The sequence below is a fragment of the Lygodium microphyllum genome, chromosome 26 (assembly GCF_053477565.2).
Source record: "Lygodium microphyllum isolate KBCC chromosome 26, Lygodium_microphyllum_v1.1.10, whole genome shotgun sequence".
NCBI classification, from domain to species: Eukaryota; Viridiplantae; Streptophyta; class Polypodiopsida; order Schizaeales; family Lygodiaceae; genus Lygodium; species Lygodium microphyllum.
In genome coordinates this window covers 13772154-13786216 of record NC_141160.1, presented here as the reverse complement: position 1 = coordinate 13786216, position 14063 = coordinate 13772154, and positions in this window count along the sequence as shown.

Below are 14063 nucleotides of genomic sequence, written 5' to 3'. Positions count from 1 at the left end.
TGGAAATTGACTAATCTTCATTAGGTCCTTTTTTATTAGGGGGTAGAAATTGAGGATAGAAGTAAAATCAAGAAGAATGAACTCATGGATGATGAAGACAAAGACTATATTGACACTAACTCAATTGAATACGATATTGATGTTCAAATGATATAGCAAATATCAAATAATCCCAACCCTCTTAGATGGAAGATTTGCTTATTGATGCGAGCATAGTCAATAGCTAGTATGTTTGGAGCATTTAGAGGCATTAGTCTATGAATGAATGGGATATCAACCTATGGAACCCATTGTTACCTTGAGGTACTCATGGTCGATAACAAAAAGAACAAAGAATTTCATGCTCCATTGATGGAAAATACTAACTCAAATGATGGGAGTGATGATTTGGGTCTTGAAATCTCACTACCATCCAAGTATTGCAATGCTAAAAAATCACTCCATCCATGTCAATGCAAACATCTTAAAAACATCACACCACACAATGAGTCAAAAAATAGATGATTCATAAGATACAAAAAAGGGGGATTGAGTCACTGTTTTTCTTGGTGAAAAAAGGAAAGCATAGAGCAACAAACCCATTGAGGTCTTACCAAAGGTCAAGGGGATAAATATTACTAAACCACGGGAAACTCCTAAATCTATTTATTTCATGAAGGACCTCAACCTAGAAGATGAAAAACATCTTATAGATCTACTTAGAGAGTATAGCAACGTGTTTGCATGGAACTCTTTTGATCTCAAGGGTGTACGGCCCCAAATATTGACACTTAATACCCCTTTGAAACCTAATGCTAAGTCTAAAAAACAATGAGCCTACCATATGAATCCTTACTACACACATCACATTTGTGAAGAGTTGGAAAAACTGCAAATGGTAGAAATCCTTTACAATATTGGGTATACCAATTCAATATCACCTATCATCATGGTACTCAAGAGAAAAGGAAGATTAGAGCATCCAACATTGACTACAAAAAACTAAATGTTGATACCAAACAAGACCATTATCCCCACTTGTATACATAGTTCATATGATTAAACAAACACATGGTAAGATAGAAAGTTTACACCTTCCTGGATGGTTTTCTGGCCCATAATCAAGTGCAACTTTATCCCAATGATCAGTGAAAATCTTCACCACCAAATGGGGAATATTCATCTACATTTTTGTGCCATTTGGCTTATCTAATGCATTGGCCACTTTTCAACATTGCATATCTACTATCTTTAAGGATATACTAAGAGGATGACTCAAGATATTCATTGACAATCTTTGTGTCTACTCAAATTGTTTGAAACACATTGAAAAGCCCTTATTAGAGTTTGAAAGATGTCAATAGGACTAACTTTTCTTGAATCCATTGAAATTCCAATTCGGCTTGTAACACAACACTATTTTGGGCTATGTGATATCTAAAAATGGCATTGCAATGAATATTGCTAAGATCAAGGTCATAATGAATCTCCCACTATCCATCAACTACAAGGTCATTTAATGTTTGTTTTTATATATTGGATGTTACATCCACTTTTGATTGAACTATGCTTCCATAGCACAACCACTTTAAGAAAGTTGTTGGTTATATAGGAATGGATGCAGGAATGTCGAACTTCATATAAAGGATTGGAAAATTCTCTAATGATCATCTTGATTTCATGAGCCTTAGATTGGACAATAGCCTTTCACATGCATATGTGTGCTTCCAAAGTCTCAATTGGAGGTTTGATGTGCCAACACATTGAGCATAATATGGGCTTCCGTGAGAGCTTTACTAGTAGATAGATTATCAAAGCAAAGATGAATTATTCCATGACCGAAGGGAAAGGATTACCAATGGTGTATGCCATCAAGAAGTTTCATCACTACTTGTTCGGTATCCCATTGACATTTATCATAGACCATTAAGCACTCCTCTATTTGGTAAACAAGCATTGCACCACAGGCTGTATCGCTCAATGACTTCTACTTTTGCTAAAGTTTAGTGTTTGTGTGGTCATATGCAAAGGAAAACAACATTTTGACTATATGTCTCATATCACCAATGATGAGAAAGAAATTAGGATTGATGATAACCTTGATGATGCCCATTTGGTTTGTATTTAATAAGAAGCCCAAATCTTTATGGAAGATCTCATACCCCATTTGATAGATAACATCATGTATATTGAAAAATAGACAGCTAGAGAGATCTAGTGAAATGTAGACTCACCCATCTCCTGGTTAAGGCAAAACCCTATTAAATGATTGCCAATCAACTTTATAGACTAGGATAGTTTAGTCTCCTTCAAAGATGCATATCTAAGCATGAAATTGAGGGATATTGTAAGAAGTGCATGTAGGGATTATATAAGGAAACTTTGATATAAATGGCATAGGAAGAAAAGTTCCACACTCCCACTTGTAGTAGCCTATTCTTTTCAAAGATACGGTTTGTTTAATCAAAACATTGCAAATGAGTACCAATGGATCAAGATTTTAATTAGAGAGGGTAAAATTTAACTTTCCCCCATAATCACATTTCCAATTCTTGGAAAAGCAGGGAATAGACATTATGTAACCCATTAGTTCTATTGCGCACTACTCCCAAGTACACTACATTATTGTGGCTAGTAACTATATGACTAAGTGGACAAAGGTGAGGGCCAAATGAAGAATGATGCCAAAATTATGGAAAAATTCTTACAGGAAATTTATTTCATACTCTTGCTATTCCGTTGATATTTTTAATAATTGAGGAGCTCATTTCTTATGGGAGAAAGTCATCTCATACTATAGGTATCCCATTGAGATTTTTAATAATTGAGGAACTCATTTCTTACCTAACATTGTGAAACACCTCCTATCTAGATTTTTGATCATGCATCATAAGTCTATTCCTTATACTATTCACAAGAAAATAGCCAATCGGAAGAATTAATAAGATACTTGTTAATGTGCTTATTATGAAAACCATCTCATCTTCTCATTTCGATTGAGAGAATTAGCTCATAGTTACACTTTTGGCTTATGGTGCAACTTACAAGATGGCTATGTGCTAAACACCCTTAGAGCTCACTTTACAAGACTAGCAGAATTATTCTCATTCAGTCCTTTATCCATAGTCTCTGCATCATAATATAAAAACTCTAGGGGGGTTCTAAATCTTAGAATAAACACCTTGTGGAACTCAAACATTTGAATGAAGTACAATTACTCTTAACTCATGTCCTACTTGTTGAGAAATCTTGACAAAAGGTGTGGTTTGACAAACATAAAAGGGATCCGTTTAGAAAGATGCCTAGTATTATTGTACTCAATCCAAGACTAGAAATAGAAACTTAAACTTCAAGGACTCGGATCCTAATATGTCCATGTCACTAGTAAGATAGATAAGGTGTCTTAGAAACCTTGGATGTTGGTGGCCACTTTAATGACAATCCCATCAAGTGCTACTATCCTATAGGAAACTACTTACACGACACTACTTGCACAAGCCACCAATGAGAGACCCTAACGTATCTATGTGATCCATCCTGAGAACTCATTAAACCTAGTATAAAAAAATAAAGTAATTCACACAATGAAATAGTCAATCTCCAACTAGCCTTCTTCCTAGAAGATTCAATATTAAAGCAACATGACTATCAATAATCTAAGGTTACCTCAACATTGGACTAACTGCAACTAATAATGTGATTGTTGATGTACTCATTGTGACAAATGTGCTAATTTCAATACCCTTTCTTACTACTATTTGTAAGAATTGGGTCAACCATTACTACATCATACTAATGCCAAATTATATCCCTATAGAGGCCAACCATATTCATTACTAGGAAAGTGCAAAGTACAATTGACAATATAGACTAAAACCATTCTAATATTCTTTCTAAGTAATGATCCCGCATACTATGAATCTACATCCATAAGATCCATCATTGAGTGTCGTAAACTACATGCATCAAAAGAGTTGCTACATCATTCCAATGTTGGAAAGAACCCTGATCAAAGATGTAATGAATGAAGTTGAAAGGAGATAGAAGAAAGATCTAAAGAGATAGAAAGAGAACAAGAAGAAGAGAAAACAAGACGAAGAGGAGAGAGAAAGACAAAAAAGAGGGGCAAAAGAAGGGGGAAGCCGTGGATGTTGAAGATGAATGTGAAGAGTATGTTCTAAATAATAATTGGTTGCCCTAATCTAGGACTCTTACACCTTATATACCCCGATCAGTGTGACTAGGTCTCTAACCCCTAGTTTCTATGTATCCCAGTCGTTACAATCTAGCCCCACCCTGAAGGTTTTTGCCCTTAAAAATGAAGAGAAGTGGAGGGGAGTTAGGGGGGCCTTAGGGAGGGGTATAGAGTACTACTCTGAGCCACATTAAAATGAAAATGGGTGGGTAAAGAGACTAGGGATAACATGTTGTCCATGAATGACTTGCTAGGGTAAAATTGTCATAACTTTTGATAGGCTTCTCCAAATGGAGCATGCCGCATGTCAAAATGGAGCTTATGACAATTACTTTCAGCCTAGGTAGGATGCACATGCCTGAGATTTGGGAAAGTACAAAATTGTTCTAAAATAGTGTGTAGTCTGCAGAGGCAGAACGGGGGCATAACTAGCTAGTCTTCAGTTCATTGGGGCTCTTGGAGGTGAGAAAATTCCTGGATAATGGTGGTTGGGCACCACGAGGCTTATTCATGGGGTAGGACTTGCCATTTGATGAGGTACTCCTTGATGGATGGACATTAAGTGCTTATCTTGTTGCCCAATGATTGCCTCAAGGATATACTGAATGATGCCTTCTTCATCTGTGGGGGAAAGTTCTTCCACATAGTCCACTGAGGTGCCCATGAAGGGTTTCACCTGGGTGACATGAAAGACATTGTGAATTTTAGTGGTAGGGGGGAGCTCTAATTGATAGGCCAAGTCACAAAACTCTCTTTAGGATCTGGTAGGGGCCATAGAAGCGGTGGGCCAGCTTGTTACTGCTGCCCTCTTTGAGAGTGGAGTAGTGGGACTTAGGCACATTCAAGAGGACAAATTTCCCTTCTTGGAATTCCAAATGCCTTCTTTTCTCATCAGCATAAAGTTTCATGTGTGAGTTTGTGCCTTTTGAAGATTCACTTTGCATTGCTGAAGTAGGGCTTGCATGCGATCCAACTCAACCTGACTCTGAGGGTTTATCTTATCATTGAATAAGATTGTAGGGAGGGGGACCTTATATCCATATAAGGCATCAAAAGGAGAATCTCAATGCTAGAGTGGATGGAGTTATTATAGGCAAACTCACTCAATTGGAGCCATATATCCCAACTGTGTTGTACATCATGGAAAAAGTGTCTCAAATATATCTCAAGCCAGTTGTTCACTCTTTTAGTCTGGCCATCAATTTGAGGGTGGTATGTAGTGGGTAGGGCAAGGTTGGTACCCATAGATGTGAAAACTGTCTGCCAAAGGTTACTCATAAAATTAGCATCCCGATCATGTACTATGACTTGTGGTAAGCCATGCAACTTCAAGACATATTCCATAAACTAATTTGCCACCTAAGAGGCAATGTATTGGGTCTTAGTGGGGATAAAGTGGGCAACTTTGGTGAGGCGATCAACTACCACATATATACTATTCCACTATTTCTTGGTCACGGGTAGGCCAATGATGAAGTCCATTGTGATATGAGTCCATTTCCCTTAAGGAATAGGGAGGGGCTGCAAGAGGCTAGAGGGTTTGAGTGTACTCTCCTTGTCCTATTGGCATGGGATACATTTGGTCACAAAGTCCTTGACATCCCTCCATAAGCCTTTCAAATGAAAGCTATTGGCAATCCTCTCATATGTTTTGAAAACACCCAAGTGACCAGTGGTGGGGAAATAATGCATCTCTTCCATGATCTTCTATGTGAAGGGGGAAGTGTGGTGGATGACGATCTTGCCATGGGACCAAATAAGGTCATGCTTGAGCTGAAATTGGGAGTTTTTAGCTAAGACCGCATGCTGTAATTTCTGGAAGATGTGACTGAAGTTATCATCTAACAAATAAGTTTCTTGAAGCTCTTCAATCCAATCACTATGAAACTCTAAAAAAAAGAGGATACTTTACATGCCCACCTCCGAGAGAGTGAATTAGCCACTATCCCACCTCCGAGAGAGTGAATTAGCCACTATATTATCTTTGCAGTAAGTGTGAGAAATGTCAAAGTCATAGTTCTGTAATGTTGCCATCCATTGCCTTTGCTTAGGAGTCAAAGTGGACTGAATACAAATAGTGGTGCCATTTCTTGATAGCATGGAGGATGGCCAATATCTCTTGGTCATACACATTCATTTTCATCTCCTTATAGTCAAACTTGCAACTCTCAAATGCAATCACACCATGCTTTTGCAATAATACTGCACCAATACCCCTACCACTAGCATCACAATGAATGTTAAATAGCTTACAGAAGTCAGGGAAGACAAGAATAGGCGAGGAAGTAAGCATGTCCTTTAATAGCTTGAAGCTACGATCAGTAGTGGCATCCCAAAAGAATGATTCCCTTTTTAATTGATTAGTCAAAGGTGCTGCAATAGTGGCATAGTGCTTAATGAAGCGTCTATAGAATGAAGTGAGACCAAGGAAGCCACGTAATGAAGTGGTGGTGGATGGAGTGGGCCCTCGGAGAAGTTACTATATGTATATCCTCTACATCATGTGCGTTCAAGGCCTATTTATAAATATCCTTATTTGTGAATTTTTCCTGAATAAAAGATAACCCTTTTCTATTCAATCTGTAAATAACCCCTTTATATTACATCCTTTTGTATGTTAAAAAAGTATAAAAATGGTATTTTAAAAACACCTTTTTTTGAACCCAAGTTCATGAGTGAAAATGAGTGATCAGGGACATGATGCTTCATGAAGTCAAGTGGGGTGACACATGCAAATATTCTTTTTTTGTCTTCCTAACACGTACCCATAGCGGGAGTTGGGTTTGTAGATGGAAATCCCAATTGCTACCATGTATGTTTGACACGTGGTTGTGATATTTTATGTGGCAAGGGGCATGCTTAACATCTAGCAATTAAGAGGAAGCAAGGGGCAACTTGGAAAATTAATGGAAAAAGCAAAAACATGAGTAGTTTTTTTTGGGAAAAAGAAGAGAAGAGAAGTGTTCAACACAAGATAATGAGAGAGAGAGAGAGAGAGAGAGAGAGAGAGAGAGAGAGAGAGAGAGAGAGAGAGAGAGAGAGAGAGAGAGAGAGAGAGAGAGAGAGAGAGAGAGAGAGAGAAAGAGAGAAAGAAAGAAAGAAAGTTATATTAACGTCTTCTAAAGACCAAAACTGGCCTATGAGACAAACTGTGATACAACTGATGAGGTCCAACTATCCAAAATAAAAGTGCTGAATGAAAAGCTAAAAACTCGAAACTAAAAATACGGTGCTATGAGTGTGATAAGTGTCGTGTATGTGTATGTGCGTATGTAGCTCTGGTACTCCAGATAATGGCTACAAAAGGGGAACAAATGTCGGTTGTGATAGGGGAACAACTGTCGGCTGTGATAAGGTGGTGCGATGTGTATATGTAACAGATGCAGGGAGATATACTATCCTAGGATGTAGTAGCAGTCGTCGAAGTCGCTAATAGCACGTGATCCCTCCTGGATGCAGGATGTGGTACATTGGCGATGGAGAAAGAGAAAACTGGAGATCTGAGATCCAATGTGTCGAGTGTCGTCGGATCTCAGTCTGTTGGTCAATGTAGATCAAGAATCCTCCGGATCTCCTGTTGGTGTGGCTGTGGGGTCCGAAACCGATCCTCATGCGGCGTCAGGTACGCTGGTCCTCAGCCTGCTGTAGTGTGAGCCCGGAGGTCTGGCTGGAGGCTGGTACAGTAGCTCTTACTCTGTCTGTCTGAAAGAACTGTGTAATAGTTGTCTGGGTGGGCCCCTCTCTGACTGGGACCCGCTGTGTGCTCTGCTCTGTGATGTGCCATGCCTCTCCCAGAAAACGGCCAAATGATCTCTGATCCATATCAGTCATACATCCCTGAAGTGAGCTGCTCAATGTGTATCTAGATCTCAACTCTGAGTATGCCGGGCATCTGAGAACAAAATGCTCCTCACTCTCCACCTTTGATCTGCAAAGGGGGCATATCCTCTCCTCCCGTGGGATGCCACTGGCTCTGCCACTCTCAATCATAAGCTGATGTGATGATACCCTGAGCTGTCCAATAAGAACTCTCAATCGATGTGGCATATAGATCTGCATATATCTCGGAATCTCTATGAATCCCTGCTTTGATATGCTCAAGAACTGTGTATAATAATGTGCCATCTTCGATGGCAGTGGCTGTGCATGACTGACCCATGTCCTCTGTATATAAATATGCAATATCTCCTGTCTGATGACTCTGTTCCTCTCAGAGAGAGAGAGGGTGTAAGTGGGAGCCTGAGTATCATATAGAAGAGGTGGGAGTCTATCAATGTCCAGCCCATGTCTATCAAACCAAGCTCTAGTCTGTGCATACCATGATGTGGTATCCCCTGCTCGAGCCATCTCCTAAGATGCCATATATGCTCTATATGCAATGTGATCTCTGTCCATATCCTGAAATCTGTGTAGAAAGCAGACTGTCTGAAATAATGCCTCGACTAGCATGGGCGGTGTGGCAAGCTCTGCTCGCACAATGTCATGTGGGACTAAGGCCTTGCTGCGAATCAATCTAGATATCATGATCACCTGAGGTCTCTCCATCAATGTCCATACATAATCGGCAAGGCCTGGCCCCCATATAGCTGCTCCATACATCAGTGATGGAGTGACTAGAGTATCAAAGAGCCACCCCTTGGTGCGGGGCTCTTGGAAATGTGCCTGATGACACTGTCGCTCCATAAGAGCCAATGCTGAGTATCCTCTAATGAGGCTGTCACGAGCTGCCTGTGTCATCGAGAAAATCCCTGAAGCTGCTGTAAAGGTGACTCCCAAATATACATATGATCCAGTGACCTCAATACTCCCTCCTGCTGCCATGAAAATACTCTGTCTGCGTATCTGAGCTGATGTATGGAATATAAGAACCTTGGTTTTACCAAGGTTCACTGTCATGCCTCTCTGTATGCAAAAATCATCCAATGCTAATAAATGTTGCTGTAATCCCAGAGCTGAATCTGAGACCAACACAATGTCATCTGCATATAGTAAGATATGAACTGTGGCTCCATTGAGATCTATACCTCCACCGGCTCGTTGTTGAATAAACTTTGCTATCTCATCAATGTATAGCCCAAATAGAGTCGATGAGAGTGGGCATCCTTGTTTCACACCAATGGTGCTCACAAGGGGATCTGATATACCTCCCAGACATCTGACTCTGCCAGTAACCCGCTCATATAGTGCATAAATACCCCACATCATGTCATCATCCACCCCCAGATCAAGTAGGCGTCTGAAAAGCCTCTCTCTCGGAACCGTGTCAAAGGCTTTGCGGAAATCCACAAAGCAACAATACAATCTCTGTTTCTTCACTCATGTCTGGTCGATCAGACAACGGAGAGTGAAGATGTGGTCTATGGTAGAAAATGCCCGTCTGAACCCTGCCTGTCCGGGTGCGTGCATGCACTCTCTCTCTGCCAGCGTGCTGAGCTCCTCTTCCATCACCATGCCATAAAGTTTGGCTAAAACTGGCCCAGAGAGAGAGAGAGAGAGAGAGAGAGAGAGAGAGAGAGAGAAGAGAGAGAGAGAGAGAAAGAGAGAGAGAGAGAAGAAGAATCTTGTAGGCTGAAGAAGGGAGAAATCTAAAAGCTCAGAAGAAGAATAACAAATTGTCAGAAGAAAGAGGCCTGAAACTGTGGAGCAAGATGGTAGGGCTACTGAAGTCAATGGGCTGATGTGAGTTCTCAGTTTTCAAATGATGGTAGTAAGAGTCTTCCTTTTGCCTTGTTTTCTTCTACTGCTTTGCGGGGCAGAGAGTTTGCATATCTGTTCTAGTGTATGGATATGAGTGAAAGATAGCAGAGGGCTATTCTTCTTCATGATGAGAGTGATGTTCTGAGTGAGGATTCCCATCAACAGAGAAGAATGGAAGTGAAGGGTCTCTACATCTGAAACTGGGGAGGCACAGAAAATGTATTATGAGCAAGTGTTGAATGCATGGGTTTGAGTTAGTGGAACTCCAAAACGATTTTTAGCCAAGAAAATAATAAATCAAAGTTTGTAAAGTTTGAAACTCCTGGGACTCTTCATCAATGCAAGATTGTGCTTTTGGAACAAAGAAGTTGTGTTTGCTATATAAAGCATGCAGGAAAATTTAAGACTGCAGACTGTGTAGAGATGTTTTGAGGTAGCAGATCAAGGAATTTGGTTTGGGGTTGTTATGAGGAATTATAGATTGGAAAGAGAGCTACAACTTTCCTTTTTAAAGCTTGGCAATCCAAGGTTTGGTTAGAAAGTTATAAACTATTCTGTATAATGCTTCATGAGGCACTTTCTATGCTCTATGAGGAAATAGGTGAATTCGGCAGTTTCTACAACATCAACTAGGTTTCCCATGGAATTCATCATGATTATCCATTGAGATATTAGTGCAAACTTGATTTTGATGCAATAATGGAATGTCTATAACAGTGAAATGCTTGTAGCACTTGAATGGGCATGAAAATTTGATGTATAAAGCTTTGAGTCACTACAAGATATAGACCTTATACCGACGTTTAAAGCGATGAAAATACAAACAAAAAAATTTGCCCCCGTCGTCACAAAAAGCGTCGTTATTGACGACGCCATAGAAACATTGCTATTGGCGTCGCTATTTGCGACGCAAGCAGTAAATTTGTGACATGCATAGCGACGGCAATAGCGACGTGGGCAGTAAATTTGCGACGCCAACAACGACGGTAACAGGGATAAATTTTTTTTTGTGGCAGGGCAGCAAGTTGCCCTGCCACATATAGCATTGTGTGATGTAAGAGCCATACAAAATAGTTTCACTACTGTATACAAAGCGCTTGCAAACAAAAAGAATGTATACTGAAATCATAAAACTGATACATGAAATAAATACATGATCGCATAAAAAGTGATTGGCACAATCATGAGAGGATATCACTAATACATAGAAAATGTCTACATAGATCAGGCAACTAAAAAATAAAGGTGTGTGAGCTCCAAGGATCCAAGGGCGAGCTACAAATCCTTGTCCCCGGAAAGCTCGTCCCGCCGCAAAGGAGCATCGAACGGATTCTGTAGAAAAAGAAACAACACATCAATCCACCATACAATAATGCATTCAGATATCTCATGGTAACTACGGACAAGAAAGATGAGTGACTTACAGGGCCGCCACATCTGTACAATCGATCGATCAATGCATTGAGACCGTGCCTCTCTGCATATCGAGTCTCAAGGCCTTGCGGATAGCGATTTGTAATGGAGTGCTGCAAAGAAAACAAAATGCTAACTGTTAGAAACATGATTGTCAGTACAAAGAATATTTCAAAAAAACAAACAAGCAAAATAAAAGAGAAACTTACAAAGTCCTCCAAATATGTCCTGTGGCCGCCACTCTCAAGATGATGGACCACTCCAGCCTCGAGTCGTGTCCTCGCCGCCTCACGCTGCTGACTCCAACGTCTTGGAGAATCTATAGCCTCCTCCCTTAGTCGGCGCCAGTCGTCTACATCTAACCACTTGGGCTTTGCAGCCCCACTCTGGATTGTCTTGCGTGTGTCGGATTGTCAATGTGACATGTATGCAGGCATGCAATCCATCATCCAACCTGTAGAGCATCTATCTACTGCGGCTGGCACTGGAAACTCCTCGTGCGAGGATGCTACTATGTAGTCCTTGCTCCCCTCCGGTATGTTCTTCCAATGATCCAAGACGTTGTGCCGAAAAACTTGTTGGCACTACTCTCTCATGCGAGCCATCACCCTCCTCCCCTCATCATTCATGATGATGGCTCCTGACCTACTATCGACCAGATATCCATAACCCCTAGGAGTCTGCCTAAGATGGGTCCTCTCCCATCTCCATCCACACTCGTGGGCATATCCAGGAGACCCCTCTACATCCAGTGTACCGATGGGGGTAACCTCTCTCGGAGTGGCACCAAAAGGGGTGCCACCTGCTGACGGCTGCGCAAAAGCCAGAGTAACTGGAGTAGACGTCCCCACAGGTGTGACAAATCCTGGAGGTGATGCAGCTCCAGCTGAACGACGAGACGGAGACACCACATCCGTGTCTCCACAGCAGCATCCCCTTGATCCCGATGCAGTCCCCCCTCTGGCCCAAGTCGTGAGCATCGAGATCGTCTGCTCGAAGCTGAAGCATCCGATAGCGCTGAAGCAGATCTAGCAGAGCGCCCTGACGAAGAACGAGACAGCTCCTGGTCTTCCATCTCCTGAATCGCGCGAGCTGGTCTGGAGACATGCGTGCGAAGATGTCCTACAACTCCTCATCGCTCATCCCTCGACTCATCCTGAAAATATCATCCGCACAGATAAAAAACGGTGTTATAATAATCAATTTAAATTATACAAAGCACAGTAATATAAATCATTTTAAAAAAATCCCTCTTAAAATGCATATCTTATATACCTTTATAAGAGATCTAAACAACGAATTGAGTAAGTGGATGCTCCAAGTATGAAGTATCCTATGGTCCCATGTTAATCTCTTGACACAACTCCGCATACACTGGAAGGTCGATAGACATGTCACCACAAAAGAATGAGTCCGCCTCGTTCTCAAAAAATTCTTGGACTCCTGTATTTCCATCATTGTTAGCCGATGCGGGCTCCAAGCTTTCGACGGCCTCCACCCCTTGTAATATCGACCCCTCTATTTGCATATTATCTTCATCTATGCTCGGAACATCGCTTTGATCATATACTCTTGCACTTCGGGGAGTTGAAGGTATAACATACCACCATCGAGGTTGTTGGGGGTTTGGATAGAATATTACTTGTTCACAAACATGTACAAAGCGAGTTCAAACCATTGTGACATAAACCATGTCGTATTACAATTAGCAAGCAAATGACTGCATACACTTGTTCACAATGGGCCGGGAACACAAAGGTGTTCACGCAAATCCGTCCATTTTTTTTCGGAATCTATTTCGAGAAATCCCGATGGACCTTGTCGAACTGTTGCTCCAGCTCCTCCAAGTACCACTTTGAACCATTGCACATCGAATAGTATCATGGAGAAGCTACGGTAATCCACCGTAATAATACTTTGCAAGTTCCCAAAACACTCCATCTCATCCACAACCATGTTCGGATCCGTTGCTCGTCGTCGGCTCTCTTGCTCGAACCTTGCCATGACACCACAGTCCATTGTGAAGCGCATTTTGTCAATACGCTCCATGTGAAAATGCCGTCCGCGCAACCACACTGCACTATATATTTTGTACTGTACATTGAAACACTCAAATTAGATGTCACATATAAAATTTAGATACGACAGATTCTAAACCCCTCATCACCTTTGGACTACATCCCCTCGAGAATTCCCACTCCTCCATTGAGACCTCTATCCCTTCGTTGGATGCTGCGGTCAAGGCTCCATGCAACCATCGTGTTGACATAAACCACGGCATCTCCTCCATGCCTTTGGGATATCGAATCGGTCGATGACACGTACTACGTCGGAATTTAGCTCGCGCTTCCTCTCGATCTTGCCTTGCAATCTGGTACTTCGCGAGCCATGTCTCCATGGAGGCATGGTGCAACATACAAAAGCGATTCACCTTCTCTTCCATTGAGGCATCCATTCTTTTTTCTACCCCATTTCCAACCACCACATCTCCAGTTAGTCTATCATCGTCCTTCAGGGTCCATAGCATTTCATTGTCTGGTTCCACCATTGGTAGCCATTGTGAGATATGCACTAACGCCTCTAACACCAACCAACCTTCGGCCATGCTACCTTCTGGCCGAGCTCGTTGTCGCACAAAGCCTTTCAGGGTTTTTATGAAGCGCTCCAGGAAGAACATCCATCGCATATGGACAGGTCCAACAATCTCCACTTTGTCCACCAGATGCACAAGAAGGTGGACTTATATCGTGAGCATGCTAGTGGGTAGGTATTTCTCAAA